General features: G+C 45.5%; 1 protein-coding gene across 6 annotated transcripts in view; it reads left to right on the forward strand.

Moving 5' to 3' along the window:
- LOC122543214 (growth/differentiation factor 11-like) overlaps window positions 1–6,000 on the forward strand; it is a 60,426-nt gene that overhangs the window by 2,866 nt on the left and 51,560 nt on the right. For 3 of the 6 annotated variants that reach the window (XR_006309959.1, XR_006309957.1, XR_006309956.1), the window contains exons 2-3: window positions 246–477; window positions 1,743–1,824. The gene's annotated coding sequence lies outside the window, so the exon portion shown is untranslated. Of the gene's footprint in view, window positions 1–245; window positions 478–1,742; window positions 1,825–5,216; window positions 5,282–6,000 lie in introns of those variants that run through there. The other 3 variants (XR_006309961.1, XR_006309960.1, XR_006309958.1) reach the window with 2 other exon arrangements.

The following is a 6,000-nucleotide window of genomic DNA, read 5'->3' on the forward strand; positions in this document are numbered from 1 at the left end:
ACCTTCTTTACCACCCTATGTACCTGTGATGCAGCTTGCAAAGAACTATGTACTTGCGCCCCTAGGTCTCTCTGTTCGACAACACTCCCTAAAGCCCTACCATTAACTGTGCTTAATTTTAATATTGAGTTGATCCTGGAGAATTAAATGTAGTCACCACTTTTATTGTATTTGCATAAGAACTTGTTTTAACCTATTCTGTTGGAAACAGCAAAAACTTTATGCTCTTTTGGTCCTTTCTGCAGCACCACTTGGGGTCTGTACCATCCACTGGACACTAGGCCCACTGATAAAACTGAACAAGGTGAGGGCCCAGATGGTCACTTGGCTGAATTTTAATCTGCTCCTATTATCAAAACTTCTGGCCCCAAAAAATGTAGTTCCAAATTCTTCAACAGGTTTGTCTGAGCCCAAAAACTGAACACAGAAGTTTCCAGGTCTTGTTTTGCTAAGTTACCTACAAAGGAATAAGGAAAGGTAGGTGCTCAGTTCTTTCTCAGTATATTTATGTTGTGCTCTGGTCTTTAATTAACACCTTTTATGTTAAGCTATTGATCAAGCAAATCAAGTTCCAATAAAATGTCCTAGTCCCCATTTTCATCTACATCAGCTCCCATTTGCAATTTATCTGCATACTCACTGAAATCTCAGAGGATTGCAGAGGCTGGAGAAAGTCACATAGATATGGCTGGAGCTATTGGTGGGGTGGGGGTGGGGTGCACAACATGGAGGAGTCTGTAAACGAGAATGAGAATTTTCAAATTGAGGCATTGGTAGGCTGGGGGCCAATGTAGATCACTGAGCAGAGAAGGGATGAGTGAACAGGACTTTGACAAACTATATACAGTGCAGATGCAGAGTGATGCCAACAGCGTGGGTTCAATTCCTGCACTGGCTGAAGTTACCAGGAAGGCCTCTCCTCAATCTCTTCCCTTGCCTGAAGCATGCTGACTCTCAGGTTAAGCCACCACCAGTCTTCTCTTTCTAATTCGAGAACAGCCCTATGGTCTGGTAAGACTATGGTGCTTTTATCATAAACAGAAACAAGCCAAAGATCTACAAGATCAAGATTGGTGTTTATATTCTCTATGAGCTTTCTCCTGTCATTTTCATGTCACTCCATCACCATTTCCTTCTATTCCTCTCTTCTTTATGTGTTTATCCAGCTTCTCCCCCACCATCCCAAATACATCAATGCTATTCTCCTCAACTGTTCAGTGCTCTCCAAGTAAAGAAGCTTCTCCTGAATTCTCCGATTATATTTATTAATGACTATATTCCATTAATTGCCCCCTGGTTCTGGTCTCTGTCCACAGGTAGAAATATCTACTTGACATCTACTCTGTCAAACTCTTTCATAGCCTTAAATCTGTCTGTCATGGGTGACCTGGTCACTTCATCAGCTTTCTCCTTTGTGGAAAAAACTGAGTTCCAGCTGCTCAGTCTTTCCCAAGAGTTAGAATCTCTCAGTTCCAGTATCATCCTTGGTGTGAGTCAGGATCATTTATGGTGAATGGAAAACAATTCCTCAAATACCCGACAGTGAATTCTATCCACACAAAGTGTCTCAAAAGATTAGCATGTCTTGGCTCTATTTTAGGAAACAGTTAAAATATTTTAGCGTCTGCTTTGATGAAACGGTCTGCATTTTTCCAATGCACTTAAATCATATTGTAGACAGTAAGACGCAACAATTGGACAACTCTGTGGGTATTCTGTTATGTTTGGCTTCTTATTCACAGACGCAGCAATTGAGTTTACAAGAATACATCCTCTCAGACCTGTCATTACCACTGGATCTTCTCAAAGTTGCCGATAAGTCAGGTGAGTTCCATCAGGAGCAGTCTGCAGAAGGGATTTCCTTGCCTCAACTAATGAAAGATAGGAGTTAAGTGATGGGCTCAGTGGAGTGGAGCGGAGCACCCTAATGTCATAGCATTCCAATGCTCGTGGACCTCATGGACTGTAAGATGCAGCTTTTTTTTTCTCAGATGTGCAAAGCTCCTTTTCTTCCAGACAGGAGAGGGACCAGAGGGAAAATATGAAATAACTCCACAGAAACCAGTATCCCATCACCAAGTCACCCTTTATTGACAAATGAACAGTCCTTTACCATAGTACTGCTTCATACAGAGTCATCTCTGACACTCACCCTTTTTATATGTCAGCCAGGACTCCCTGATTGGACCAAGTTAACAGCCCCAATCAGGGAACTCATATTCTATAAGATCCACCTAACTGACCTTGTTACAATCACTACAAAACAGATGGGTTCTCCTCACGGTTGTTTTAGTAATCCATCCTGAAATAACATATACTCTCTCTTAGCAACTGAAGATTAGTCTATAGAATTAAAAAATATGGACTCTCTGTGTGTCCTGTGCTAATCGCAACCTGTTGTCCCTTCTTGATTTAGCTTGTGTTTTCACCTCTTAACATACATTACTGCACAACCAGGAATGACTGCAGGTAACCTGTTCCCCTGACTTTACCAATATTGCTCTCAGGCGATAATAAGAACTGCAGATGCTGGAAAGTCAGAGTCAATAAAGTATAGAGCTGGCAAAAGTACCACAGGTCAAGCAGCATCAGAGGAGCAGGGGAGTTGACATCTCAGGTTGGGACCATTCATCAAGACTCAAAGGTTCCCACCTCGATATTGCAGTCAAACTAGTTCCCAAAGTGGGTGTGAAACTGACCTCTGTCAATTTCTGCTTCATTTGTGCGAAATTGCAGGTAGGGACCAATGTTAAGCATGATACACTATGAAGCTTTGATGTAACTGCCCATGAACAAGGTTATTTAACCAAAGACAAGCAACTCAACTGCATTACATCTGTGCAAACCATGAGAGAAGTCTGTTTTCCACCATAGGAACGTTGGATAATCTTGTCTTGTATTTTCTTGAAATTGCAAGATTATAAGATGATATAATTGAAATTTTTCAAATAATTAGAGGGAGATTGGCACAGAGAAACATTGCCCACTTATTGGGGGCATCCAGACAGGGGGGGTATCATTTTGCAATGACAGCTGGCCAATTGAGGGGGTGAAATCAGGACATGCTTTTACAGATACAAAGATAGTGGAAATCCGGAACACTATCCCTTGAAAAAAAGTTGGGATTGTGAGGATTCATTGGAATTTGAAGGACTGAAAGAATGACCATTATATCATGTGTACATGACCACTGAATTTTTCAAATTTCTTTACAGCCAATCAGATACTTTCCTTTTAGCTGTAGTCACTGTTGTAATGTAGGGAACACAGCAGGCAAATTGTACACAGCAATGTGGGAGTTACAAGATAATCTGTTTCAGTGATATTGCTGTAGGGATAAATATTGGCATCAGGATACCAGGGAGAACTCCCCATGCTCTGCTTCAAAATATAGTGCCATGAAATCTATTCCATCCCCTGAACAGAAAGGTGGGGACTTTGCTTGACACCTTATCTCAAAGGCAGCATTCCCTCGAGCCTCTTCTTCAGCTCTGTGCCCGAAGGCAGGTCTGAACCACAATGCTGTGACCTCAACCACAGGCAGGACAAGGAGGCAGATCCTGAATCCACCCCCAGCCAGAAAGGAGATCAGACTCCATGCTGTGGTGTCCAATCTGATCCACTCCAGTCTGGCTGTGTTGTAAATGTACCTTACCTGTTCATCAAGCCCTGGAGTGGAAATTGAACCAGACCTTTCCGGCATAGAGGCAAGGATGCTACCCCACAAGGTCTCAAAGCTGCAGTGGCAATGTTGATTTTTGTTTCAGGTCCTGGTGTAGGATTTTAACCCAGAACCTTTTGACAGAGATAAGAGTGCTGCCACAATCAACATAGAGTCAAAGAGTTATAAAGCACGGAACCAGACCCTTCAATCCAACTCGTCCATGTTGACCAGATATTCGAACCTAATCTAGTCCCATTTTCCAGCAGTTGACCTATATCCCTCCAAACTCTTCCTATTTATATATCCATCCAGATGCCTTTTAAATATTCTCATTGTACCAGCCTCCACCATTTCCTCTGGCAAGCTCATTTCATACATGCGCCACCCTCTGTGTGAAAAAGTTGCCCTTTAAGTCCCTTTTAAATTTGTCCCCTCACCCTAACCCAATGCCCTCTAGTTCTGGACTCCCCTACCCCAGGGAAAAGGCCTTGGCCATTCACCCTATCTATGCCCCTCATGATTTTATAAACCTCTATAAGGTCACCGCTCAGCCTCCGATGGTCCAGGGAAAACAGCTCCAGCCTATTCAGCCTCTCCCTAAAGCTCATGGATAGTTATGTTTGAGTAAGAGTGTCAAAGGATACGGGGCAATGGTGGGTAAATGAAGTTGAGGTGCAGTACAAGTTTCATCTAAACAAAAAAGGCTTGAGCAACTGAATTACCTTGTGTTCTTCTGAGGTAACGGTATGAAGGGAACAGGGTTTCCTTGTTCCAGACAGACATCCTGTTGTCAATGGAAAACATTGTCTGAAGTTGCAAACGATATGAAAAATAGTGCAATAATTCAATGGTTGCAGGTGTGAAGATTAGATAAAAGATACACATTCAACTGTTAACTGGAAACTGCAGCCCATTGCCAGGTATTCGAGACATTGGCAGCAAGTTGCCAAATCTGCTCGCTCCTTCTGATTGGAATGCAGCAACACTTACCACAGACCACATCATATATAATGTCTTTTATTGTGCATTCTCTGCTTGTTGAAGTGATAGATGTTGATGCCACAAAATAGAACATCGTCCCATTTCAGGTGCCTAACTGTGGCTCACTTGGTGACTCTTGCCTCTGAGACAGAAGTTTGCAGATTTGAGCTCTCACTCCAGCACATAATCCAGACTAAAATTTCAGTGTCAGTTGTGAAGGCAAGTTGCACTGTCAGAGGGTCAGTGCAGAGGGTTTGGGCACTGTCAGCAGGTCAAAACTGAGGGAGCTCTACACTGACAGAGGGTCAGTGTTCAAAGAGAGAGTTCCATACTGTCATAGGGACAGTGCTGAGCGGACGCCACACTGGTGGAGGGTCAGTGCTGGGAGAGCGCTGCAGAGTCGGAGGGTCAGTGCTGAGAGAGCGCTGCAGAGTCGGAGGGTCAGTGCTGAGCGAGCATTGCTTTGTCACAGAATCAGTGCTGATGGAGCGTTGCACTATCAGAGAGTCAATGTTGAGGGCGAGGGCACTATCAGAAGGTCAGTGTTGAGAGAGTTCTGTGTTGTTTTCAGGTCAGTGTTGATGGAGCTCCATGACATTGGAAGGTCAGTGCTGACAGAGCTTTGTGCTGTCGGATGGTCAGTGCTGAGGAAGCAGGCACGGTTAGATGGTCAGTGCTGAGGGAGCGTCACACTGTCGGAGGGTCAGTGCTGAAGGAGCATTGCACTGTCGGAGGGTGAGTGCTGAGGGAGTGCTGCACTGTCGGAGGGTCGGTGCTGTGGGAGTATTACACTGTCAAAGGATCAGGGCTGAGTGAGTGTCACACTGTCAGAGGGTCAGTGCTGAGGGAGTACCGCACTGTCAGGGGCTCAGAGCTGAGGGTGTGCCACACTGTCGGAGGTCAGTGCTGAGGGAGTGCTGCACTGTCGGAGGGTCAGTGCTGTGGGAGTGTCACACTGTCAGAGGGTAATTGCTGAGGGAGCATTACACTGTCGGAGGGTCAGAGCCTGTCGGAAGGTCATTACTGAGGGAGTACCGCACTGTCGGAGGTTCGGTGCTGTGGGAGTGCCGAACTGTCAGAGGGTCAGTGCTGAGGGAGTACCGCACTGTCGGAGGGTCGGTGCTGAGGGAGTGCCGCACTGTCGGAGGGTCGGTGCTGAGGGAGTGGGCACTTTCGGAAGGTCATTACTGAGGGAGTACCGCACTGTCGGAGGGTCGGTGCTGTGGGAGTGCCGAACTGTCAGAGGGTCAGTGCTGAGGGAGTACCGCACTGTCGGAGGGCCGGTGCTGTGGGAGTGCCGCACTGTCGGAGGGTCAGTGCTGAGGGAATACCGCACTGTCGGAGGGTCGGTGATG

Source organism: Chiloscyllium plagiosum, chromosome 42, assembly GCF_004010195.1.
Source record: "Chiloscyllium plagiosum isolate BGI_BamShark_2017 chromosome 42, ASM401019v2, whole genome shotgun sequence".
NCBI classification, from domain to species: Eukaryota; Metazoa; Chordata; class Chondrichthyes; order Orectolobiformes; family Hemiscylliidae; genus Chiloscyllium; species Chiloscyllium plagiosum.